At 43.5% G+C, this 27779-nt stretch overlaps 1 protein-coding gene and 2 long non-coding RNA genes across 4 annotated transcripts in view; 1 reads left to right on the top strand and 2 right to left on the bottom strand.

The window, feature by feature from the left end:
* Positions 1-27779, bottom strand: part of MAF (MAF bZIP transcription factor) — a 194075-nt gene that overhangs the window by 33377 nt on the left and 132919 nt on the right. The window lies entirely within an intron of this gene.
* On the bottom strand, positions 2554-19033 carry LOC135279345 (uncharacterized). 2 transcript variants are annotated; one of them, XR_010346617.1, is made up of 5 exons: positions 19008-19033; positions 18772-18904; positions 8480-8722; positions 6851-7203; positions 2554-2790 (listed from the first exon to the last, which is right to left on the bottom strand). It is a non-coding gene; the product is annotated as an uncharacterized LOC135279345 (long non-coding RNA). The 2 variants fall into 2 exon arrangements; XR_010346618.1 differs by lacking the exon at positions 2554-2790 and having other exon boundaries at positions 6544-7203.
* LOC135279344 (uncharacterized) lies at positions 18623-24707 on the top strand. Its single transcript, XR_010346616.1, has 3 exons — positions 18623-18824; positions 20482-20606; positions 20712-24707. It is a non-coding gene; the product is annotated as an uncharacterized LOC135279344 (long non-coding RNA).

Here is a 27779-nt window from a genome sequence, read left to right as displayed (position 1 = left end):
AACTAAAATACAGTTATTTCTACCCATTTTCAGAAAAGGTTTCCTTTCTTCTTTGCTCTTTCAAGAAAATAGGCTCCTAGCAGGTATTTATCATGATAGCTAAATTAGCTGGTATCCATAATACTTGCAGCACAGAAAATCACTTCATCAGCTCTACAATTTGAGCTTACAGGAGAAGACTTTTAAGAAAGAATGAGAATGAAACCTAGAAGAAACATTTCTTTCCCCTTGTCCCTTCGAGGCACCAAAGTTCAAGGTGTTTTTTCCTTTCCTTGTATACCTGAAATCTGTGATGGTGGTTAATTGAGTGCTAAAAGCCCATGCCACTGCAGTTTCACTAAGATGCTCATGATTTTTTTTCTTCTAGTCCTAAACTGCTGCCAGGCAAAACAGGACAGAAGCAACTGCACGTTGGTGATGGGGAAGAGAATTCTGTACTGAAGGAAACAGTGCTGATAGGAAAGGGAGTGTGATCACAGAGTCAGGCTCCTGTGTGTAACAGCTACAAAATTATTCAGCAAGGGCTGAGGACCCCTCTAAGGGTCATTATAAAGACCTACCCTGCAAGGTCATCTTAAAGAGGTGTGTGTTGACTTCCTTGGGTGAGCATTACCAGGAGCAGGAGCTGGCAGGTTCCTCTGTAGCATCTCAGATTTCACCTTTGTAGGAAAAGACATGCAGCCCTCAGCAGCTGCTCAGACCTGCTCTGCAGCCCCAAAATGTCAGGCAGAAAGGCAGCTTGCATGAAACCACACTGATCACCAGTACCAGGTCAGGCTGCCCCTGAGTGCCCATCCAGGATGTGAGCCAGTCAGGGAGGGAAAGCTCTCAGAAAGGGTGGAGGTGACAACTGGGCACATACAGCTGCATGGGTAAATATGGTCAACACACAGATGTCTATCCATGGCAAACCTCTCAGTGAAGACACCAGCGGAAAACAAAATCTTAAGTTATCCCTCCGGTTTAAAGACAAAAATACGTATGTAGAGGAAAACACTCTCTGTGGAAGTCCCTTGCAAAATAGTGTCTGGTTTTCTTGAGAAGATGAATTTACTTGCAGCTTAAAAATATTTGTTAGGATGAAAGATGTTTCTATTTGTAAGATGCTTTTTTTTGCCCTTTTCCGGAAAACCAACATGGATAAATTCAAATATTCCCATGAATGCACTGTGCATGGTCAGTTATAGGTCAAGATGGCAGACATTAGTGAAATAATAATCAATTAATAAATAATGAAAATATTTTCAAAACATTTTCCCCTTCCAATTTTTATTCTGCTTTCCTTACAAATGAGTCAGTAGCTGAATGCTGTAAAAATAATTTTTTTCTTCAAGGATCTCTGATTACCTGCTTTGTGTTTTTTCAGCAGGTTGATGTAAGCGGCTCTGGCTCTAGAAGACAGCAAAGCCTTTGATCATCTCAGTTCCTTCATTATTACCTGAGGGAGCCATCAGGAACTTTCTCTCATGTCCAAAAATTATCCAGCCTATCTTCTTGGATTTCTTTATTCAATGAATTAGTTTTCAGAATTATTCATATTTATTAAGAAGAATCACTGGCACTGCATGGTTAGGTTTCCCCTGAGCTATGTCAGCTCACAACACTGCAAGGTGTTCAAATGTTCATCTCCTGCTGTGTTACACATCAGAGATGAAAGCCCCTTGCACTTGGAGAGAATCAGGCAACAACCCAAACTGGTGAACTTCAGTTCCTTGGGTGGTGGTCAAGCATGGCCAGATAAGATATTTGGCTCCTGTATCCCTTCAACTCATCATGGGAAGATCTTACCTAAAGGGTGCTATAAAAATAAGGCAGAGTGGCGTTTTACATGGGCAGAGTGATAGGATAAGGGGAAATTGCTATAAATTAATAGAGGAAAAATTTAGATTAGATTTTAGGGTGGAATTCTTCCCTGTGAGGATGGTGAGGCACAGGCACATATTGGTCAGAGAAGCTGTGGATGCCCCATTCCTGGAAGTGTCTAAGGACAGGTTGGACAGGACTTGGAGCAACCTGGGATAGTGGATGACATCTCTGGTCATGGCAGGGCACTTGGAACTAGGTGATCTTTAGGATTCCTTCCATCCCAAGCCTTTCTATCATTCTATACCTCTGTGATTATTGGATGTTCTATTGCCCATAAATCCATCCTGCCCATAAATGATGGTCAGATATTTACACATTCTTATTTCAAGAAAGAAGACACAAAGTGTGAAGTCCTTATCTTCAGTTTAGGGTCTGGAGGCCATTGAGTCCTTGCCATCCATCTGTGCATTCCCTGACTCTATGCTGCTGCTTTGCACTCATCCACCCCTTCCCACTGCCAGGAGGGAAACCTGGGAACCTCCTTCAGTGTGGTTCATTTAGCTGCCAAGGACTGGAGGCTTCCCACCAAAACCTTTCTCCTCAAAAATCCATGTAGCACAACAAAACTGTGCTACTTCCCAGGTGGGCTGGTTGTACCAACACTTGTCTCTACCTGGCCTGCTGCTGCAACATCCAGACCTCTTCTCTTGAGTACCTGGGTTCAAAAGTCACTTTCAGCAGGGTGACACAAGAGACCCGTGTTTGTTTCCCAACCCTAACAGACATCCTGTTTGCCCTTGGGTCGTGCAGCCACTCTCAGCTTCCTCCTGTTTACAGCAGCATAATACACAATTTGCTCCACTTTCCTGCTGCATTACAAGCTCTCTGTCTCTCCTGGATATCCTTCTCTCTCAATCCTCTCTCCTTTGTAACCTGACTTCCATGCACCCAACAAACTGCAAGGATTTGGGCTTCCTGAAGCTCCTGAGATATAAATAAATAAAACAAGAAAAGGACAATGAGTTGGTTTGTGCCTAAGCAAAGGCAGTTTTGCTTCTCAGCAGGTTTGTGTGAGCTGTTTCTGGTTTCAGTTCACATAGGTTATTTCACCTTATGAGTTTCTCTTTGACATTCAGGTTTCTGCCTTTTTTTTCCACCTGAAGCCGAAGGGAAAAAAAAGGCACCAGATTTGATTAAAAGCCACACCAATTTTTTTAAAAGGTAAAAATATTGTCATTCTAGAATGGGAAATTTCCTAACTTGGCAGTTTCTTGTTTGTCCAATACTCCATATCTGATGCTGGGCTACTCCTATTAAAAGCAGTTATGCTCAGAGCACAAGGATGTTAGTGCATGTACCTGCCTGTCATCAACCATCTTAGCTCATGACTAAAACCAGAACATGAACAAAAATAGAAGCACCAAAATTCATCCTCAAAATGAAACAATTACAGGGGACAGTTCACAACTTCATGCTGAGGTTCCTCTAGGCCTTCCATGGGATAGATTTCATTATTAAGAGTGAATAGGGAGTGACATCACTACATAACACTACATTCAAGTTTGGTACAACCTCTTTGGTGGGGTTTAATTTTATTTTGATTTCGTACCAATGTTTAATGCAGTTTCTATTGCTCTGCACATAGTTAAGTGTAGGTACAAATTGCAAAGAATAATTAATTGCCCATTAATGAGTTTTTGCAGAAGATTGGACTCTAAATGCTAATCAGTGTCTCAGAAAGAATGCCAAATGATATCCACACTGCCTACCTGCTTCTCCCTGATATCTGTTTAGCATGCAATTGGAAGAATTTGGCTTTAATGTTAATTAATGCTTTCAATTAGAACTCACAACATATATTAAGCCTTGGTCATTTCAATTTCATGATGAACCCATACATAAAATTTGCTGATTCTACAGCTGGCGAGAACAACCAGCACAAACTAAATTTCCTTTTATTTTCCAGCCTAAAATACACCTGTTCCCAGAACTGAGTCTTCTAAACCTTCACCTCTGCATGGCCACTGCATTTGTCTGTCGTCTTTTCCGATCAACAGAGCAACAAAACAGCAACCCCAGGCCCCAGTGACAGCGCTCCGGTGAGCAGAGGTGTGAAACCGCAGGCGGAAACAGGCAGAGACACACGAGTGGGGAGGAGATGCTGGGGATGTTCCTCCTTCTCCCCTTGGTGCAGTGATGGTGGAGAGGCCTGCCTTGGGTGGACAGGCAGAGCGAGGTTGTAAAGCACGGAACTGAATGAATTTGGGCAAGGCGCCTGTTATAAAAGGTGCCTGTTCTTCCCTGGCTGGGTGAGAGATGCTGCACTGCACCCAAACCTTCCTGCTGGTAAAGCTCTGCCTGCAGGACACGGACCTTGTGCTGAAGAGTCTGTGCTCAGGCACGGAAAGGAAACACTCAAACTGGACCAAACCCTTCAGCCACCATCTTATTTTTTCCAAGGGATGCTCACACTTCTTCAGTCCCTCATTGCTCTCACCCTCAGCCTTACCACCAGGACCACCTTTCCTCATCTTTTTTGTGGGATCATTTGCATGTCAGAGGCAGCAAACCAGTCTCCACAACCCAGGTTCTGCCCTGCTCCAGCAGCCATGGGAAGGGTGGACCAAGCTGTGGTCTCAGTGCTCTTTGCTGGGCACTTTGTGCACATTCCCAGCACTGCTACCTTGGGCTCTTCTTGCAAATCATCCTCTCACTTGATGTGGAGCGCTGTTGGCTGGGAACTTTACAAGCTGAGCATCTAGGCCTATCAGCAGAGCATTTTGCCAAATTATTTATTTTGCTTGTGTTTTGTTTGGCTCTCCTCCCTGGTGAGATCAGAGATAAAGCTTATTTACTAGTTGCTGCTTGCCCTGGACAGCTGAGGAGCTGGGCTGGAGTGAAAGCAGCTGTTCCTGGGCAGCGTGCATGGCTTGTGCTCATTCTCAGTTCCCAGTGAGCAGGATCCTTCAGCAGTGATGGAGTAGCTCTGAGTTTCAGTCTATCTGTCACTGCTCGACTGTTTTACTGTGCACACAATGCACTGATGGGCGACATCACTCAACTGCAACAAGTCCAGCTACAAAAGCAAGTAGCAGCAATTTGTAGCCTCAATGCAGCCATTTAATCATTCCCAACACTTCCCTGGTTGCCACTTTGGATAAACTAACTTAAGAATTAAGAACAAATATTTGACTCTCCCCCCCCCCCATAATTTTACGCAGCCCTGTTTAGACTGTATGGTACTTAACAGGAGACCTTTGCCCTTTAGTTAAAAGCTGTGACCAGGAAATCCCACCTCCTCTTAATGAGCTTTTTTGTTCAGCTTACAGGGAGGGATTTGCACTCCACTCTTGCACTACAAATGCTTTGTCTGCTTGGTTTTTTTATTCAGCTGATGAATAAAAAAAGCAAACGCCAAACTCTACACGTTTCAGTCTCCATTAAGACAACAAAGAGCTCTAAATGCACATCCTAGCAACGGCAACAATTTTTTTAAAAGAGTGAGAAGAAAGAATACATGGACATTTAAGCTGCGGTTCTTTCCATAGGTATTCCTTAATGCTTTTGTCACAAAAAAGCACTTTTGACTACCAAAATACACAGTAAGTAAAAGGAAGGACAGTGTTTTGGGAATCAATATTACACTCTTTCTACTAAGAAACAATCATACTAGCAGCTCAAGCAGTGGCCTTTGTCAAACTTTTCACTTGCTTATGCCTTTCGGCCACATGCTGAGACCTCTCATACTCCAGTGGCCTTGAAAGTGTTTTCCCCTTCTTTTTTTTTTTCTGTGTGCTTCAGATAGCTCTTGGTTTCCTCTAATCTCTTGTTCTTTCCTCCTAATCACTACATACCCTGAATAACGATAGGCTGCAGCCACCGGCGTCAAATTATGAACGGCCAGAAACACAGAGGGTTCAACACAGTCACAACAAGAGATGGTGCTGCAGGAATCTCCAGATATTTGAAGAAGATGGAGCAAAAGCATGTTCCAGTGGGGAGAGCCTCACTTTTCAGACAGTGAGGCTAAATCTCTCAGTGGACAGGGGTGGGGTGGGAATGATTCTCCAGCCCATTGCACAGCCACGTGTTGTCCTGTTAGGCTTGTTCAAATGAGTCTGGCAGAATGGGCAGGGACACTTGGATATCAGGGAACATATAAAATAATCTATTAAGCAAAACTCTGCTACAGGAGAGGGATAATGGACCTTTTTGATGCCAGGCCTTCTGATAATGCAGAGGTTGACATCTTAGGGAAATTCGACATTTGGAAAATTCCTCATTGCAGTAATACCCATGACTTTTGGACTAGTTAGTCAACCCTAACTGCCTCTCATGGGCCACCGAGAGTTCCATAGTGAATTCCTTCTCATGTGAAAGCCCCAGCAAATCAGTGCCAGTTATGGAATCATGGAATATCCTGAGTTGGAAGGATATGTTCCCACAAGGAACATTGAGTCCAGCTGAGCTGGCAGACCCCTTGGCATCAGTGCTCAGAGTGTGTGAGGGTGGGGGATCCAAAGGAAGCCTCGTCCTAAGCCAGGGTGTCTGGCATGCAGGCAGCAGGTTGTGGGATCATCCCAGATTGCATGGGAAAACCTGTGTGGGAGCAGAATGCCAGCATTCCCTGAGATCAGTGCAATGAAACTGTGTTCATGCCTAAATGTGGTGAACTAAACTGCAGAAAAGGAAACTGCTTTAGGAAATCATAAGGCAGAAACAAGTTTTTTGACTCATTATAGGTGCCAGATGTGCCTGTGTGGTAAATGTATGCGATTCTGCAGAAGGGCTCATCTGTATGTTTTGGGTACCAACAGATCTTTCCCCAGATGTGCTCTCCTAAAATTCAAAATTAGTTTTTCTTGTTGCATTTCCTGCAGTGCGAAGCCATATCTTCAAATATGAATCTAACATAACTGACCTGACATCAAAATAAGCATATCCAAAGCATTTTAGAATGCTCTACATCAGCATCTTTATATAAGAAAGAAAATCAAGAAACTGTTTCTTCACTACGGCTAGAAAAACCAGGATGAAAACCCACCATTTATTCTAATAAGAGATTTCTGGCTGCAGGTGTTATTTCAGGGTCCTGAACAGTATTTCCTCTGTGTATGTGATCAGAGCTGCTAAAGAAGGAAATCTTCAGGGAAGATGGGTGAGAGAATGATATAAATATTTCAGTAGTAAAGGTTTCCCCCCAACATGTTTTGCCTTGATTCTGAACTGGTGGCTGTTTGCAGTTGCCAAAACCTTTGAACTTCTTGTGGGAGAAGGAGACCATTCCAGCAGGAATGCTGGGGGGTGTCACAGGTGTGCTTTGCCTGTCCCTGTACTATCAAGTCCCTGGAGACTCTCCTTGTCACCCTCAGGCTGCAGAAAATCATTGACCTCAGGCTAAATAAAAGAAGAAAAAAAAAAAAAGAAGGAAATTATGAAGAGGCTCAGTGCTGCACATTGTCATGTCAAGCCTTTACTCCCTGCAATCAGAGGCTGGAGCCAAGCCCCTGGGCTCACACCCTGTGCCTTGGGAGACCTGGGATCCAAACCTGCCCTGCGCCAGCAGCCCCTCAAGAGGAGCTGGAGACTGCTTTGCCTTGAGCATTTTGGTTTTAATTGGTTGGGCTGGACTTCTCCAGTTCAGGCTTCATATCCCCAACCAACACTGTAAGGTGAGGACCCACAGTGGTGTCTTCAAACAATGTTGAAAAGCAGCAAGAGAAGCTGCTCCCTTGCTTTGATGGGATGGTGAGAGAACCCTGTGCTGGATTTGGGTCTGTTCTGCTACTGGGCAGAAAAGAATGTGTCTCTGATTGAAGGAGAATCTGACTTAAAAGAAGAAAGACTTAAAATCCACATTGTAATTGGACCTACATCTCCCCTGCCAAATGCTCCAGGCACCAGGATCAGCTTTATACTGCTCACATTTTACTGTCTTGTGAATCTTTCATACATCTGGACAGTGCTAAATCTTGCTGATAAGGGTTGGATGTTGCTCCCACTTGAAAGCATCCTACAGTTTGCTCAGGGAGTCCTATCTCCAGATGTAGTGTACGCCAGGAGAGGCAATAGCCCCATCCCTCTTTTTCAAAAAAAAAAAATGCAAATTATCTTTGCATTTTTACCAGGAGTCCAATTGTGGATAGCCTTTAAATGCCAGCCTCCACTGCTGTATTTTGGTTCTACATTGCTGAAAGATAAACAATATTTGGCAGCTCCCAAGATGACAGCACTTTGTTCATCTGCAGGGCCAAATCACATCTCTCCCGAGAAACTGAGGCTCCAAACCTGCCCCAGCTGCTTTCAGGATGGGGGTTCTCAACAAATTTGACCCCATGTGCATTTTACCATCGTCTTCTCCACCCAACCACCCCCAAGGGGAGAAGCATTTATGTGCTGCAGTGATTTCAGGCCAGATATTCCAGGAATCTGAACAATAATTAATTTATAAACTCCTGTGGCTGCAGATTATGAGTTCCAGCACTTACTGGTGATGGTGTGGGGAAGCATAGGCAGAACAGGGGGTGATCACCCAGAAACTATTCATGGTTTTCTGGCCCAAGATCTGACAGCAACTGAGCACTTTTCCAGATAAGAGATTGAAAGATTGAACTTCACAAGGCCTCACAAAATGTTTTTGGTACCCCTCAATTAGAAACACTTTCTCACATACCTACTTCCATAAAATCACCAGCATCCGCATCTCTTGCAGAAAGTTTTGTAATGAAATTTTTTTTAATATATTTTCAGCTGTAAACAGCAGAAAACCCCCTTCAGGCACTTCACTAGACCTTTTATCCGCACGCAGGAAAAAGAATTGATTGATTTTGAAGTTAAACGTTGGCATCTGCTGTTATTCAAAACCAGGACCTTGGATACACTCATCCGCCATGCTTTCAGCTCAGCCACCAGTGTGCTGCAAATGAAGACAAGCTGTTGTCAAATGAGAAATGCAAAATAGTCAATCTGTTTGTCTGTTTAATGTAACTGGGAACATAAGCTGCTAAAAATGCTACCATTCTGCACTGTCAGATGGGAGACACTCTCCAACAAACGAAAGCCTAATGACCCATTTTACTCAGGCGCTCTGGAGTTCCTCCTAATGGTATTTTCCATATGCACTTCAACATGCTTTTAACTGAAACTGCAAATGGTACTATTTTCTATCTAACACAAGCGTGTAATCTGTGCAGCATATTTTTTTTTTCCTCTGGCACCATGAAGGAATGCTGATGTTCAAGGCGTCTTGAAACAGTGAGCATATTGCTCAAGCATCTGATGCTCATCTTCTCTTTACACCTGTCATTGTACTGTATTAAAGGAAAAAAATCAAGTCATTAACCATGATAGATATGTTTTTAATAAGAAAGTGTTGCGCCTCACCAGGCAGATAAATAGCAAGTCTTAAGATATCTTCAGAGCCCAAGCATACAATTACAGAATAAAGTTAAATATGCTGGGGACTCTTCAAAGACTGCTATAACTTGTAAAGATTAGGTCTCTATCAATTACCCAAGCTGCATTCCGTCAAGAATTTTCTAGCACTAAAACCGCTAATTTGACTTTTCCTCGGAAAGTTCCCTATTCCCCACAGATAATTATGTGTGAAATGTTGCCTAAACAAAACTGTGATTTGGCCAAGGAAACAAGCGTGGTCCATTTTCAAGTCAAAAACAAATGAAAATAATGCTGCCATTGCCAGAGCAGGGCAGGAAGAAACTCTGGAGGTCACGGTCATTTTATTGAATATTCTTGAGGTTTATATAGTAGGATTTTCATTATTTCAAACCTCACATAATTAGGGGTTTTTTGGCAAAAAGCTGTAGCATTTAGCCTCTTTTCAGAGGCAGGCTAATACCAGGCAGTCAGCGCTTGATTTGCTTTCTCCTGACAAAGCACCACAGTCTGTTGGCATTCTTTCAGGGTGTGCTCCTTTAAGCCATTATAGTCTTAGACCCAGCTTTATCTCCACCCCTGCTGTTATCACATTGATATGTTTGTTAATTATTGACACAAGAAATGCTCAGTCATAAACTGCAGATCCCTGGAAAGCCCTGCTGTGCTGAGCTGAGCAGCAGTGCCACGAGGGCGCCTGCTCCCTCCTGGCTCCACTGCCCTCAGGGTGCTGCCATCACTGATTAGCAAACCCCCCAAAAGCATGGAATATCTTCAGGCACTCCCTTTTTCCCCACAGAAAGAAAAAGATCCTACTCATCCAGATTCCTCTCCAAGCCCCAAAATAAATATTTTCTTGTCCCCATCGCAGCCTGTTTGCAGATGGGGCAAAGCAAAGGGACCAGAGTGTCCCTGGGGAGGTCTGACCAGGGATGGCACTGCAGCTGTGCCCTGACCATCTCAGATGGGCCAGTGCATGGCCAGCACTGGCTTCATAGGCTGGCACCTGGCTGGGCTGCATGAAAAATTCAGCACTGCTTCACCTTTTGGGGATGTGTTAGAAAACAGAAAAAAGATCATTTCAGCTTAAAATAGTGGGGAGCAGCCATCTGCACTGTTGTGTCAGTGCTTGGGATTTGTGTGCTCAGGAGAGACAAAGAACAGAGAAGAAGCAGGTGGAAAAGTGAAAGACAGAGGAAAAGAGTATTTAATGCAAGGGAGTTAATGCAGTGGCCAGGCATCTCCAGGATTATAGAGAAATTTGATATGATCTTGGAATTATCCACTCAGTAAGCAAGTAGATATTAGTACATCCAAAGAACCAGGGTTGCTTTATTGTAAAAAGTCTGGTACCTAAGAGAGACATTCAGGCTAGGAGGGGAAAAAAATCTATTCCCCTTTGCTTGCTGTATGCCTCCCCCTTGCATAAATAACTCCCCCAGACCTAACATAAAACCAAACCCAGGCCTTTCCATCACAGATCAAAAGTCAGGCAAGTAGTGTTGCATTGCAGCTGCCTGAATTATACTTGGCCTCTGAATAATAAATAGGGAATTTCTTGAACCACAGGCTCATTAATGAGCACTAATTCAGAACTGATGGCACAATGTTCAGTAATTTAAGCAATGTAGACAATGAAGGTTCTCAACTCTGGTACAAAGAGTGACCTACAGAATCTTGTGGAATGAGTAATTACAGCTAATATCCATTTCAGCTTCTATTAGAACATCCAATAAAACAAGGTCGTGACAACAGGCAAGGATCACATCCCAGCAAGCATGGCAGTGGGGAGAGAGGGAGTCACCCTGGAGCAGGTGGATGTTCCTATTAGTGGGGCTCCACAATGGATGAGGCTGTGACAGCTCCCGGAGGACGCGGGCGCCGCGGCTGCGGAGGCAGCTCAGGGAATTTGGGAATGGCTTTCAAGAGCACAGAGGTTAGGTTGGGATGGGGTTTGTTTTTGCCCATAACTAACAAAGGCTTGAAGGACAGACCATGAGCCACTGCCTTTTTTTTTTTTTGCTTTTTTTCCCTTTTTTAATTCTTTTTTCTTTTATTTCCCCAGCCTTTCAAATAGTCTGGTATTAACATATAGAGGGAATGATATCTACTATGATAGAAACTAGTACCATTTGCAGTTTGCTATTAACATACAGAGGGAGTGATTTAATAAGTGAAGGTAGACCCTCAACAAGTTGTAACAGAGGAAAAAGTTGATGGCAATGGGCAGCTGTAGTGTGAAAACCAGCTGAGTGAGCAGCAGCAGAGCAGAATGAGCTGCCTGGGGAGTTTTCTACTTTGTGCAGATGAGCCTTATTAATTCCTAAGAGAGGATGGAGAACATGGTCAAGTGAGGAAATAATGAAATTATCTGCTTTTTTTGGTAGCATAAGTGGGAAGGTTGCTGGTTGTTAAAAACAGTTTCTGACAACACTTCCAGGACTTGGTGCTTTTAAAAAACTAATGGTCAAATTATTTCCATCCCCTCAAATGAGCCTTGAAATGCAGGAAGTTTTTCAGTGATACTATTTGGCTCTTCAAACAAACATTCAGAAAATACAGTGTATTCAAAGTGACTCCCTCCCAAAAAATCCATAGGCTGGAAATTTTTTCTACAACCAACTGGGCAACACTACGAAACCTGGGGGAGGACTGCAACTAAAATTAACTGCCTGACAAATACAGCTCACAACAAATATTTTGATGGACTCAAAAAATCAGCTCTGCTGGCTAAACCTTTGACCCTCATGGAGTTCACTGCATGGCAGTGTGGACATGCTGAGAGCTCTGCTGTGAGGGGAGTGGGTCCTAAACTCTGGAAAACAGTGTGGTGAGAAAAGCTGGTCCAGAAACAGCAGGGCTTGGTTTCTGTTGGTCAAAAGGGCTGCAAACAGGCACAAACCCATCAACAGGGCTCTGAACTGCAGTCATGGCCCTTGAAGGTCTGAGATAGCAATTTAGGCATCACTGTGACCAGCTTTGGGTACTTGTCTCTTCCCTTCAAGTCAAATGTGTCCTGCTCTGAGGGTTTGGAGCTACAGAGAAGCCCCATGGAAGAGGCCAGGATGTGCTGTGGGCTGATGGTGTGAAATGTTGGAGACAGGCAGGACTTTGCTCAGCCACCACAGGGACCTCAAAGCTTGTGACAAAACGAGAGAAAAGGGAGTAATTTCCCCAAAGAATTAAGAGTCATGAATCCCTTCAGTGGATGAAAGAAAGCACTTTTTCTTTCATGAAACCAGAACAGAGGAGAGACTTTCATTGTCTTACACCATACCTAGGATGGTTTGCTAACAGTGCTCCTCTGGTAGAAGCAGGATTTGGGCAAAAGGCTCCAACTCCCTCAAGGACTGTTAAATACTGGGTTTGAGCAGCTTAAAATGCACTTTGGTGCTTAAGTCCCTGTGAGGGCTGACCACAAGCACTTCTTGCACTACATAAGCCCCAGCTAAAAAATCCACTTAAAGAATGTACTCCCACATACCTACTCGTGTCCCATGTGGCCCAGACACCAGTTTTCATCTAAATACCATTTCATCCCCAGATGTGAAACAGCTGCCCCCACTTCCTGGTGGGTACAGCAAGGGAACAACCCTGGAGCTGCCTGGAAAAACCCTTCTGTCAGACGTTTTTCCTCGTGTGAGAATCCTGCCTCCTGAAAAGCTGCTGGAGGATATGAGCAAATGATTAGACTTTTGCAGGAGTAAAACACTTTTAACACATCTGGAAGCAGGAGGAGCAGAGGAGCCAGGGCATGACCAGGCCCAAGGTGGAGGCAGCAGCCCCCAGCTGCCACACTGTGCCATCCTGCTGCTGCTCTTGTGTTGAATTTTGTTGACTTTAGTAATATTAATTGAAGTAGGGTTCCCAGGATTGGTCCCAGGGTTGCTGTAGCATCAAATGAATGCCAAAAATTTAGATTACCTGCAGCTATATTAATTTCCATACTGGCTTGAGGAATTTTCCCTGCATCACTTGAGAAAAGAACATTTAAAAGCTGTGCTGCCTTTTTTTTTTTTTTTTTTTGTATACTATCTAGTAAGGACTTCTGCTTTCTATTAAAATGTGCTGATAGATATTTCTTTTCTGTTTAACTTTAAGGGACCTTGGTGAATACTTTAAGGTTTACAGCTCAAATGATTGTTTAGTAAGTAAACCTTTTCTCCTCCAGATTTTGGTAAAATACTACAGAGTTAAAATATTTTATTTGGATTCATACCTCATTTCAAAGTGTTGCTTATAATACCTGACAGGAGCTGAACTTTAGTTAGTTATTTCTCCTTTTTTTCCTTCTTTTTGGAGGAAAACAAGCAGTCGAACATAGCTTCTGACACATTAAGCATGACTACTGGGAAATTAAAACAAATGCTGGTACAATTCACGGGGGAAAAAGAACTTAAAGTTTGTTTATAAATTCGTTCCCAGCTCCAAATGCATGTCATAAATTAATAGGTCATCAACATACTGTATTTAGCTGGCAGCAAATAATTTTCTATGAAGAAATGAGGCAGAATATAGCCAGAGTAGCAAATTGGCTGAAAGCAAAGCCTTTTGAGTGCTTTGTAAAATCCATAACAGACAACTTGAAGCTCCAGCAAAATGGAAAATATTTCTTGTCTCCGTACTCAGTCCAAGGATTTAGAAAACTGACTAATAATGCAAATAGCCTGAGGTCAATAGCCTGGTGCCACAGCTGGAGCTCACACCCAGCTTCCAGGAGATCCATCACGCCTGCATCCGGACACTAGGGAACAGCAGGATATGGCTGGGATGCTCCAAACACCATCAGTCTCACACACTCAAACCAGGAAAATCAGTTCCAAATCATGACCTCATAGTGGCATTTGGGCTGGCTTCTGCCAGGCCAATGCTGATGAGCCCAACCCTTGTGTTAACTCTGCCACCCCAAGGTGTGCCTCACAGCCTGGACAGTCAGGGTTCAGCTGCGTGGGAAGTGGGTCAGGCCCTGCAGCCTTGGCACAAAGTCCAGCTCTCATGTTTTGAGAGAGATTTTCTCCAAGATTCAGGTAACTAATCACCTCCATTTAAATACAGAGGGAAATTTCAATATTACTCTCTGTAAATATGTCCCTAAACAGTGAAAACTCAGACCAAAGTAACCTTTGGTGAACATCAAGATCTTGTGTTAGAATTAAATGCATTTCTTTGGTTTCTGGTCTAGAATTGCATTTTTCAGCCTCTAAGATGCAAGTCACCTGGAGGTAGTGTGATCAGCATGAGGCACAGAGCAGCCTCCATCCTGGGTTCTTCTTCCCACGGTGATGTTGGAATGGATTAACGAGGAATTAAAGCAAGGCAGGGCCTAGTAAGCCATTGGCTTGGCTCTGAAGACAAAAAGCCTCAGCCTCCACAATAATAGCTTCTTTTCTGCTGCCCTTGAAGGAGGACAGGGGGAGAGAACAGCTCCAAGACCAGGCAGGTGGAGGGGGTGTCAACAGACCCACTTGCTCTGAGCTTCACTATCAGCCTTTCATTCCCCACAACGCAAAACTCCAACACTTCATACCTATCTCTCTATACATGTACTCATGCCTTAAAATTCTTTCAGAGATGGGACGAGGCAATATTATCTTTGAGAAAACGCAGATCCTAACTCAGTCTCCCAAAAGGAAAATTACTGACTTGAGCAATTCCTGGTAGTTATCCAAATAGCCTTGTCAAATTATTTAAATACCGCATTGTGATATTATTGAAGTTGGTACCAAGTTACTCTTGGCAGAAACAAGTGTTCACTGGCAGGTGCTGAGTAGATGAGCTGTTACTGCTCCAGCTCTCTGTGTCAGCAGCACGGCTGGCTGCTGCCAGGGATTTTAACCAGGGAGCTCAGCAAAATGCCCTCCAAAGGGGTTATTTTTCCCAGGGGGCTCTGGAGTGGTTTGCTTTCACTTCTCAGAGCCTGGCTGCTTATCTGCTGTCACACTGGAGTTATGGAGGGGTTTCTGGGGGGCTGGATGGGAGGAAGTGTTGTATCACTGCATTCAGCACAAAACCCACACACTTCAGAACAGCCTTCTCCTCTGTCTTAAAAAAAAAAAAAAAAAAAAAAAAAATCATATGTAAATCTCCAGGGAAGAAAATGGAATTTAGGAATTTACCTGATCTGTATTAAAAGGCAGGAAAAAAAGACTTAGGCTTATGCATTTTTCATTATCCAGGACCCACTCTACCTATATATGCTCAATGTTTTGTCTCTGCTGTAATTTCAGTTGGGAAGTTGTTTAAAATGCAAGAGTCTGGCAGTGATTCTCTTATGCTGTTTCAGAAAAAATAGTTCACAGCTAAGGACAAACTCTGTCTGTTGCCCACAGAGAAGGGACAGGAGGAGGAGGAGGAAGTACAGCAATAGCAGAAGTTTGTCAGGTTTCTGTCTTAGACTTTGAAATCCATACCAACCCAGGAAGATCCCAGATGTCCTGCATGGCATGGGGGTACCCACCTGTCCCACCCCAGGGCAGCAATCCCATGCAGCTTCTCTGTCTCCCCATTTCTACAGAAAGTGGAGGGAGTTGTGGAAATCCAGGGGTCACACACTGAACTCCTGTTCCCCCAGCATTCACAAGCAAAACCCAGAAAAAAGTTGTTACAACCTCCTCAGGTAACAAAGAGAGTGAGAGACCCTGAGCCTGTGCTGCCCCAGGATGTGGACCAAGGCTGGCTCTGAGAGCCTGGCCAGGTTGCTTTGAGGACCTGTTAACCATCTAGCCCCCACATCCTTGAAGAAAACTTTCACCCCTCAAATATATTTTCAAAGGTTTTGTCCAGCTTGGCTGAAAGCTGTGCAAATTATGTTTTTTCCATGACTTCCCTTGGGAAGCTGCACCATCCTGCAAGAGCCCTCAGTTACAGAGCATCCCCTGCTCTTCAGCCAACATTTGCTTTGACTCAGTCCCATTGCTCTTGCTATATCTTCACATACCACATTGACAAGCTCAACAACATCCAAAAATTTTTGAGAGTTAAAATTTGTATTACCAAGACAAGAAAAAGGAAGTAAACAGAAGATAATTTTTTCTAGGGATATTGCTTTCTTTGGAGAAGTCTCTGCAGAACAAAGCCATGCTCAAGGAAGGAATTAGTAAACAGATGAAATGAAATGACAGTGTTGTCATTTTCAGTTACAGTGGGATGACAAGATTGTCACTTTTCTTCTGTCCACCTTTACCCTTGGGGTATTTATTTTAGTGTTGCTGTGCAATACATTTCACTTTAGACTCCTGGAAAACTGCTATAGCACAAATTCTCTTCTGGAACAAATGGCTACAATTCCATTGCCTTCTACATTTTCTAGCCAAAAATTTTCCTCTCCATTTCTATCCAGGGATGCCTGCTAGGTTACAGGAGACAGAAGCTCTGCTCATGTTGGAGCCATGCACCAGCTCCCAGTTCCAGGGCTTCATCGTGTCATGCAAATTGATTATTTCCACCCTTCAAAGTCTGCAAGTCTGAAATCCATATTATGTGTTTAAGTGCAATTCTACTGAAAGGGTCCAAATCTCTCTGCCAGAAAATCTTTTTCTTTCTCCAGAACCTCATAGAGAACATGCCTAGATTGTGCTTTAGTGAGGTAAATGCAGAGACAGGCTTAAATTAATATGTCTGGGAATAAATTATTATTATAGAGTGTCTTGAGCCAGCATCACATGAATAGATTACCATGAAGCACAGTGTGAAGCAAAAATTCATCTGAAAATCATAGTTTAAAACAGGAAAAAAAACTCATGAAAGCTGAGGATAACTATCCAGATTCTTATTGTCAGTGGTGGCAAGTGCTTTGCCATCTTTAAAGTACCTCAGAACCTTTATGGCCTACTGTCTTCACAAAATCCTGGTTTATTTCATTTGACAAGTAGAACTGACAAGTCACAGCACCTCAGCAACCAGAAAACATACCTAACAGGCTGGTGGGGCCAGAAATATCCATAACTATTCCCCGCAGTGAGGATAACAGGAGGTAGGTACTCCACACCAGCTTTACTTCCAGCACTGGGAATGGAAAGTTATGTTGTAGTTTGGTTTTCAGTGGTCAAACCCAGCTTTCCCAAGTTGGGTCTTCCCCCAGGGCTTGGGCAGAGCCCAGGAGGTGTCAACAGTGAATTCACAGGGTGAAACTGCACCAGCTGTACCCTTCTCCATCTTTCCTGGCCTTTGGTGGGAAACAGCAGGATGGGTGCCACCCCCACTTCTTTTTCAAACGTGTGCCAAGCTCCACTAAACTAGCTCAGATATTTTAACCATGGTCAAGAGACTTTTCACATTGTGTAAGTGGGGGAAATAAAACACCAAGGTTTCACTTCTGCTGCTCCAATGCCATTTATATTTAAGAAACTATTACGTGATTTTTGTCACTAAATAAAACACATATTCTTCTGATTCAACACAATAAGCTAAAGAGCTAAATGCATCGTGGTGAGAGAAATGATAATTCTCTGCTGACCAGAGGAGAAAGGCACTCTCTCAGTCTATCCTGTGCCTTGCATTTTCCTACTCAAAAGCACAAAACTGAGTCTACACAGGGATCTCATATTGTTCATCAGCCCACAGGTTTCATACTTAGCATTCCGTGCTGTCATACACATCTGTACAACTCTATTTAAGCTCTAGGATAAAAATGAATAAATTATGTTAAGGTTTGCACCTTTACCATATTGTCTGGACAGTTATGTGGTCAGTGTGGTTGTTGTGTTCAGCATGGTCAGTGGGGTCAGTGTAGTCAGTGTAGTTGGTGTGGTCAGTGTGGTTATTGTGGTTATTGTGGTCACTGTGGTTATTGTGGTCAGTGTGATTGGTGTGGTTAGAATGATTGGTGTGGTCAGTGTGGTCAGTGTGGCTGTTGTGGTCAGTGTGTGGCTGCTCTCAGAGAGGTCAGAGCCACCCAGGGCAGCCTGGGGACAGCACTGGTGGCCCTGCAGCAGCACTCAGTGGCTCTGCAGCAGTGCTCGGTGGCCCAGCAGCAGCACTCAGTGGCCCTGCTGGTGGCCCTGCAGCAATGTTCACTGGCCCTGCAGTAGTGCTCAGTGGCCCTGCTGGTGGCCCTGCAGCAGCACTCAGTGGCCCTGCAGCAGTACTCAGTGGCCCTGCAGCAGTGCTCAGTGGCCCTGCTGATGGCCCTGCAGTAGTGCTCAGTGGCCCTGCTGGTGGCCCTGCAGCAGTGCTCGGTGGCCCAGCAGCAGCTCTCAGTGTCCGGCAGGGCAGGGTGAGGCCCGGGGCCCTGCCCAGCCCTGGCACACCCCGCTCCTGGTGGGGAGCTGATCTGTGTGAGCTCCCAGTGTCTGTCCTGAGAAGGTGTGGGTGACACACACCACGAGGGACAGCCCTGCTCTCCAGAGGCCCGGGGACATCCCTCTGCTGTCAGCCTGGCCCAGAGCTCGTTCCTGCAGCCTGGCTGTGACCATGGCTGCACAAGGGACCAAAGCAACCCGCAGCCCCAGGCCGGCCCTGCCTGCAGCGCAGGCACGCACTCAGAGCAGCCTCGGCTGGTCTCATTCTGTCATCCCGAATCTGACCTCTCCCAGCAGCCATACCTGACAAAACCACATCTGACTGAGGTACCTGTATGCAGAGCTCAGTTTGACACCTCAATTCCTCTGAGATACAGAACGCAGGTATTTGGAAATGAGCCTAGGAAAATCAGCTGCTTTCTCCTAAGTGCCTACCAGGCACTAAGGAGATACTTTCCTTGTATCTGAGGAAAAGACATAAAATTCGTGTTGAAAACAAGTTATGGATAAAAACCAAAACAACCTAAATCAAAACTCAGACCTTTTTACACAGTGCACTTCACACACCTGCAGACAAGGTCCAGCTCTGTGACAGTGTCTAGAATGCATCTAGAGCTGCAAAAGCCACTTAGAAGTTTAATAAAATTCTTCAGTGCTTTTGGAAAGTCATCTGTGCATCCACCTGCATTAAATACTCTGACATTTGGGAAAATCTGTCCAAAGGCTCTGATGCTGCTGCACTTGTAACAGTTAGTGGTGCTTTTCATATATTCATACAAAATCCTAATATTTTCTATACAGTCCAGTACTACATTTGTCTGGAAATTATTCAAGATTATTCTAGGGAAGATATGATGCCATGTGTTGCAGTATTAAATGGCTGTGCTTTGTCAAATAAAATGTTTTCATACACTACTCTTACAGGTTTTCAGCTAATTTTCCCCACTCAGCAAAAACAAATTCCAAAAACTGTGATAACATCTCATACAGGTCTCCCACAGACCTCATACAACTTCAGTCTGAAACATTTTTCCCGCTAAAATTTCTTATTTTATTTCTATTCCTATTTAAGGACATAAGACTTGTTTTAATATTAGTATAAAGAACCAAGGAACTGCTCAGTTATGGCAACAAGAAATTAGAAGGAGGTACATATTTCCAAAAAGATAATAGCTGACTATCAAACCAGTCCCAGAAATTAGTTGTGAAATGAAGTGGAATATGTGAATGGTTATGAAAAACAACTAAATTAATTTACATGGGTAAAATAAATGGTACATGAGAGACAACCGCCACAGCAGAGTTATTCTCCTTATTCAGAATAAATGGGATTGGATATGCACATGCATGTGTGCATTTATGGGTATTTCTGTGAGGGAGATTTATTAAAATGTTTAATGGTATTGCCACGGTTGTATCGAGTCACACTCCGTGGTTTGCAGGCCTAATCCTGCTCACGTTAGAGGCAGTGGAAATAGGAGCAGTTGACTAATTATCCCTCTGTAAGGCCCCAGAATATCCACGTTGAATTCTAACAAATTACTAGAACCGCAGGGAAAGAAACAATGCTAATTAAGATGAACTTTAGGTGTAGGACCTAATTAATATGATCTTTACGTGAAACTTGTTCCAAATGAAGCAACTTTAAAAGTTATACCAATAAATGCCTTGGGCTGTATAGCACTAAATAAGTCAAAAAATAAACAAACATGTTCCCTAAAATCAGCAAGTAACAAATCAAGATATTAGCATGGGTGTTATGTGACTGCAAGACTTTTCTTCAGCAAAGATTTTGATTTGTTTTAGCTCTGAACACCACTGTGGGTGAAATGATAAATGCAGGGCTGCTTTCTGTTTCTGACTGGAAACACACAGACATGCTGGGGGGAAGAAAACATACAGCAAGAATACACAAGTGACTCTGTTTGGGGAGAAATATTGATTTCAAGATCTTGTCAAAAATGATGTGTCAGTCTATTAAAACAAGAACTTAAAACTATGTCTCTAGGAAACTTAGAAGGTTTTTTTTTTCCTGTTTCAGGGAAAGCTGTTGGATGCCCAAGCTGGAGAAATTTGGGCAGCAAGTCAATTAAAGAAGGCATTAAGGTCCCTGTCTTAGTAGAGCTCCTGCCTGTGCACCCATGTGGACACATCTGTTTGCCTCAGGTACAGGAAGGCAGGGAACACAGTCATATTTTGGAAACGTCCAACTCTGTGATTCCACAGGAATTATTTTCCTCACATAACTGGACAAACCCTCATTTCTTACAGTCCTGCAGCTTTCCACATCTGGGGCTAAAAGCTGAACCTGTTGTGAAGATCAGAGCCGAGATCTGGACGTCTCCTAGAGCACCCACAGGCCAGATGGACCCAATTCCCTGGCTGGCATTCCAGATGCACCCAATTCCCTGGCTGGACTCCAGAATCAAGGGGTGATCCCATCAAAACCCCTGGCAAGAGTCTCACTGCTTCTAGTAAGGTCACACTCTGCTCTTTGCTCCTGCAGAACTTTTGGGAGATCCTTCCATACAGGAATTTTATTTTTTTCTGAATGAAAATAAGTTGGGAGAATACTGACTTGCTCAAATTGAAACAAAGACAGCAGCAATGAGAAAAAAAAAAAAAATACAGCCTACGGAAAAACAAAATAACAAGTTATAATTACTCTGTTCAGAGCAGATATAATAAAATATTAGATTCAAAATATGAACATACATTATTGTTTTGGCTTTGTCTGCTGCACTAGAATTCCTCACATGCTGACCTCTTGCCCTCCTCCTACTCCTATTTTTCTCTCTCACCACTCCATGAGAAAAAAAGGGGTAGAGGAGAAAGAGAGGGAAAAGAAAAATGGAAGAGGAAGCATGAGAATTAAGTAAAGACAGTGGATGAAAGAGAAAGAATGAAAAAAAGAGTGAAGGAGGAACAGAACAAAAGCTAACAAGTGAACAGGGGAAAGAAAAAAAAAACAAGAGGGAAATAAATGCGTTGCCAGTTGTTTTTTTAGGGCTTGTGAAAGTTATGGGGCCCTACATGAAGGAGGCATTACATTTTTTGATCTGCAGCCAGATTCTTAATGAAATAGGAGGGCAGGAGGGAGGCTAATGTGATTCAGCATCTAAAAGCAAGCAGTTGCATCAATAATCTTTAGCACTGGCACTTGTGCTAAGACAAAACATAACAGAGCTTAGAAGACAAGTTGTCAGTGTGATTTGGGGGCCTTTCAGTTATTCAATACAACTCCATTAGGTTTTGGAAGCATAAACAGGTAGCAGGGTTTTGTGCTGGTAATACTCTTAAACCAGTATGTAATTAAAATTGAGCTCTGTGGAGAATAATTCCACTCCATATTACTAAAGGTGACCTCTCTCTTATCAGTCTCCTGTGAACACCAGTGTTTGCTTTAGCTTTACCCCTGTTCAGCCTAACAAACACAACCATGAAGCAACAGCCTGAAGAGCTGAGCAGGGCACACTTGAGCTGTCTGCTCTGTGCCAAGCTCCCACCTCTCTGCTAGGGCAGCTTTAGGAGAGGAGTGCACTCACTTCCCCTGCTGCCCAACTTGTACCTCACTTCCCTGCAGAAGTTTTTTTTTAAATTAAAAAAATTTATACCAATTTTTTAAACTTTTTTTTTTTATTTTTAATGTGTAAAATTCTGCAGTAAACTAGGTTAAAGGAGAGCTTTTCTTCCTCCCTTCAGCTAGAAAACACACAAAACTTAGACTGATATTTAGGACTAAACTTTGCAAATCTGCCAGTGTAAGGAATTTGGGTAGGATGGAATGCCCACCAATGAAGATGTCTCACTTCAAGTTAGTCTGTGCATGATTTGACCCCCCCTTAAACCCCTCACACAGAGCTCAAGCTCACTGGAGTTGCTCACAGGGCCTTGTGAGGGTCTCCTGCAGAAGAGAAGCTCACTCTGAGTGATGTTGGACACTGAAAGAAGAGGTCATATTCTTCAAGAAGGTGATCAAGATTATCCACCAGCCAAATGGTTTTGCAAAAATCTTTCACATTAGATATTGAGCTTAAACACCTATGATTGCTGGTCACTGAGAACGATGGGCTTTCCAACAAGAGCATCCAAAAAATCTCTTCTGTTCCTACAGGAGAATCTTCTCACTGCAGAAAATCTATGGTATGAAGAGAACCTGGCCCATAAACTCTAAAATTTGGGAGGGAAAATTATCCATAGGGGAAAGGCTATGCTCCTCAAACAGCTCAGCAGAGCCAGGGTCATTCTTGAAAGTTGAGCAGCACAGTTATTCAGATGGAAGGTGCCAAAAGAAGAACAAATGCTGGAGTCACAGCACTGTGAATCTTGGCTTCCCTCTTAACCACACGAGTCAGGGCAGGCCCTTGGAAATGAGCTCCTACCACTCATCTGTGGCCAGCACTGCCCACAGGCCACCTCTCAAACACACAGCTGAACCCTGAGAGGTTTAACTTTGCTGTTATTTTACCTCTTCTTTTCAGATCCCAGGATGTTTACTTGTTTATGGTGTAAACCACCTATATCTAAAAGCGACTCTATGGTTAAAACAATAATTAATTTTGTTTAACTCATGCAGAAATGTCTGGGAAAGGGAATGCTGAGAACCACCAGCAAAAGCTGATTTTGCAACACTATCTATTTTTCCCATTTATCTTAAATACAGCCTTTTGTTCACTGTTCTACATCTATATTGATATTAACATAATAAGCAGATTCTAAATTAAAGGGGAAAAATCAGTTGGTGAGAGAGTGGAAGGCAATGTGAATTATTTTACAAGCAAGCATGCAAACCTCTTCACTTCTATCCCTTACATTTATGACTTTCTCTATTTTTGCCATTAATGTAGTTTGAATTTTCTCCTGGTCTCCTAACACAGAACTGTTGTCTGCCTTCTTCATTAATCTTCATAAATTTCAAGTACTACAATGGCCTGGCCTCCACCCTCCAGGGCAGGGGCAATTTAAGAGGGCAAATGTTTTGGGGAGCCAGTCTGAATGCCTGATCCCTGTTCTACTGCACCGTGGTGGAGCCAGGGTGGGAGGGCAGGAGGTCTTTTAACCCTCCTTGCTGATTTGCCTTTTCATATTTTGCTATTTTTTCCAAGTGATTTTAAGTTCCCAGGGATGTCTTAACAATTCTTGCTGTGCAAGGGAAAAAGGTGCAAGGATTCATGCACGATACTTGGATAACATTTGGATAGGGAATGGTGTCAGCATTGGATATTGTCTGCATCTATTTGATGCAATGCACCTGCACCTCAATCCCTCTTCAAGCTCCTGGACAGGGGTGTGAGGACAACACTGCAAAACCTTTCAGAGATTTTCAAAGTTTGCAGTCTGAGGCTTTTATTTTATTTTTAAAAAAAGGGGAAAAAAAGAAAAAAAAAAGAAAAAGGCACAGCTTGCAGCTTGGAACTAATGCAGAAAATTATACAGCAATTAATAACAATTTACATGGCGGCACAGTAACTGCTGATAGGTATAAGGAGCAGAGTAAACAAGGTATGGAAATCAACATATATCCAGCAAAGACTTCCATAGTGCAGTGCTGAATGTCCCTGGACAAATAAGTATTTTTTATTTTTTTTTTCTGGAAAAATATCTGGGAAATTCTTCCATAAAAAAAAATCCATATCAGTTGAGGTGTATGGTCCAAGACTGAAACAGAAAATAACCAAATTCTGTCCCCATGTTTATTGAGTTGGATTTGGAGGTCTCTTCCCTGGGCATTGGGTAAAGTTTCCTTCTGGACCACTTTCTTCTATTTGAGTGATGGCACTCAATGTAAGGAAAACAAAGAGAACTGAGTTTAAGCTTGTGGAAAGCTGACTGTCTCTGGAGGGAGCCAAAGTGGTAATAAAAACTGTTCTAATGATTTGATCAGCAAAACGAACTAAAAGCAAAGTTTGGAATTAATGAGAGCTCTAGATCAAAACTGCGGATGATTTTCCTCTCATTAGTGGTTTTTATCATCAGATGTTAGCATTGTTTGAATGAAATTCATTCAAAGACCTCAAATAAAAGCAGTATTTGGTAAAAGAAACTGTGATTTGGGTCTATTAACAAACAGAACATCTTGCTAAATAATTCCTTTATGCACTATTCAGTAATGATGTAAAGCTGGTGCCTTTCTGCTGCCTCAGTGAAACAGCCTTCAGAAAGATCATTAAACCGGCTTTTTGTGAGAGGAGCTAAAGAGAGCGACTGAAGCGTCTGTTATAAGTTTATATTTGTATTCAACTCAATTAGGCCCTGGGACACAGATGAAAGCGCGGCGCAGCTCCCTCCCAGGCCCTTTCCAACAGCTTCTTTCTGAAGAAGCTGCTCTGGGAAGTGCTGCGGCCGGAGCCCGCGGCTTTCCAAGGAGCGCTGCTGCATCCCGGGGCCGGGAGCGGGAGGCGCTCGCAGGGATGGATCCCGCGCCGAGCCGGGCACCGCTGCTTCGGGGCTGGAATTTCCGTACAAACGGAGCCACCGCAATAAGGACAAACCCTCCTCCTCTTCTCCCCTTTCCACAGCTCGGGAATCATCCTCCTGGCTTTGTTTTTTCGCTCTCCAGCGGCTGCGGAGGGGTGGATGCGCTGCCCCGGTGCCGGTGCCTGCAGGGCATCCCCGGAGCTCTGTCCCGGCTCCCCTCCCGCATTCCCGGGAGCTGCAGCTGGCAAAGGCACTGCCTCTGTGCCTGCTCCTAGGGCTGGGTGGCCGGGAGGGATTTTCTCTCCCGATGGAGCCGGGGAAGGTGGCAGCGGGCTGTGGAGGAGCCCAGGCTCACACGGGCATCCCTGGCACTGCATCCCTGGCATTGCATCCCTGGCATTCCATCGCCTTACCAAGGGGCTCCATCCCCAACAACTCCAACCACCTGCCTTTCATTCCAACCCCACAGCTGGCACCACCAGAAGATTTTTTTTGTTGTTTGTTTTTGTTGTTGCTGCTGTTGTAAAAAACCCCAGAAATGCCGGCTAGCTTCACACTGGAAACCCCCTCGATCCAGTTCAAGTGGACCAGCTTCTTCCAAGAGAAACATGTTCTGTCAGAAACATTTCACCTGCTCACTAAGTACATTCACTACACAGAGCCTTTTTATAATGTGCTAATTTATTTTTAGAAACGGTTTTATATCGCAGAGCACCCTGAGTGCCTTTGGCAACTTCAGGTACTTCAGAAATAAATGTATTATTATTCCTCTTTAGAGATTTAAACTGTATGTTAAGTGGTTAAAAGTAGCCATTACATGGTTGGTGGCTTTTTCTTTTATTGGTTTTCCCAGTGGCAATTTTAATACTGAATTTTATTATTTTTTATTAATTTTATTATTTATTTATATTACAGCACTTTGACTCTTAATTTAGGAAGAACCAGTCCCAAAAAGAGGATCTGGGTGCCTGACTGGCAAATGAAATGCCTAAGGCCAAAGCTGTGAGCCTGAAAGCTCCTGAGCTCTTGAGGCATTAAAATAATGATCTAACTCTTCCTAGTCCTCTCTGGTTCTGCTCTTTCTCCTTTCTGGAAGACTGAGCACTTTAGCAGAAGCAGGACCTCCTATTGCCTGGATTTTGAGGAGCTTAATCTGATTGTCACTTTTCAAATTACACTTGATATACCCATCAGGTCACAAACAAACAACTATTTCCTTCTCTTCAGAGACGAGCTCTGTAGTACATGGTGTACCAAACTGTGGCTGAAAGTTTCTATGGTGTGTAGGCAGGCCAGACTGATCACCCTGCTCTGGAGGGAAGCAGCCCATATCTCAAGGAGGCAACTTTTACACCACATCCTGGACTAGTCCACCACACATGGGCCTTGCTAGGTGGCTTCTCTCTGCAGAATTCACTATTCATTACCCAAAATCAAAGCCTCTCGAAAAAACTCCTGCAGATCAGCGGCTGAAGAGAGAAACCCAAGGAATAGGCTACAGGATCAAATGTCTTTACTTTCCAGGGAAAGACACAAAATACTTTCTTGTCAACACTGGGGATAAAGAGCATACCTGAAACTCTCAGTAAGGCACCTGCACCTTAGAGACACCAAAGGGTGAAAATCTACTCTATTTTCATTATCTTCTTCTAGGTGAAACTCCAGCTAACTGCTCATGGTGTCTTCAAGCAACTCCTCTTCTGCATGCACCTGGGCTCAGATCTCCTCTGCTCCTTGCCCCTTTGTGCTAAGCCAACCCAACTTCAGATTTTCAGTTTCCATCCCAGCAGCCAGCCATTCAAACTGTGTATCTCACAATATTTAGTTTTGTGGAACAAAGAAGTTTTCATAAAGTTTGCAAGACAGTCTGGAAAAGTCTTCTGTCTGGAAAGGACTGAGCAAACTTTCTGAACTCAGGCACCTGGAACTGAACCTTGCAGCTCCTGAGTCTGTCCAGTCACTCAAACCCAATAACAAAACAAAGGTTACATGGCAATTTAGAACATGCTGTGCTGGGATTGCTGTGATGGTTCAGGTAAGATTTCTTCGTGTGTCCTCAGAAGAGTGACCATCATCACTCTGCCTGCAATAAAGCAATCCTTTCTCTTGAGGCCAGGATCCAACTGCCATTACTCAACCTGTTCTTCAGATTTAGAAGTTACCATCCACTAACCTTCCCCATGAAAGCAGCAGTCAGTGTGCATGGAGAAGAGCCAGCTGATTGGATCGGATGGGCTGCTGCACAGGGATCTAGTCTGTGTCATGAAATGCCTGTTCATCCAATCCACCAAATTACCAAGAAGAACTCCAGCCAAGAGCAACACTCAGTGGGCTGCTGCTGCCAGGAGGTCAGGGAGCCACAGACAGAGACTGTGCAAAGCTGCAAGTTTCTTCTGAGCCTCTTTGAAGAGTTTGGAGTTGTTTTGTGAGGAGATGTGTTTCCTGTCTGCTCACCTACTTCACCCTGATTTCAGTACACGTAGGTAAAAGGCTGGCTGCAAGTGTGTGCCTGAACTGATTCTTATTTAAGAAATTTAGGCAGGTGTCTAAAATTAGGTAAGATTTAAAATTTCACTACAAGATACATATGAAGGTTTTTATCTGCAGTCAGTTTTTAACTGCAAACAAGGCTGATGAGAAAACCCTATTATATTTATCATTATATAATGATAAGTAAACTGTTATAATTGCACTAGTATAAATAAAGGTTAAATGACAAGTTTCACAGGAAGAAAAAAAGTCAGAAACAGAAGAAACCTCCTCAAAATCATGGTCAGCATGGCCAGCTGCTGACAAAGACCCAAGCACTGACAGGAGGGGCAATGAGCAATCAGATCCACCAAACAGGGAGCAGGGAACAAAAAGGTTTCAAGATTGGGCTCATCAGTGCTTATAAAAATCAGCAGTAGTCTCTCCACTGGT

The sequence above is a fragment of the Passer domesticus genome, chromosome 12, assembly GCF_036417665.1.
Source record: "Passer domesticus isolate bPasDom1 chromosome 12, bPasDom1.hap1, whole genome shotgun sequence".
NCBI lineage: Eukaryota > Metazoa > Chordata > Aves > Passeriformes > Passeridae > Passer > Passer domesticus.
Note: the sequence above shows the minus strand (reverse complement) of the source record. Positions and strands in the feature narration are given on the sequence as shown.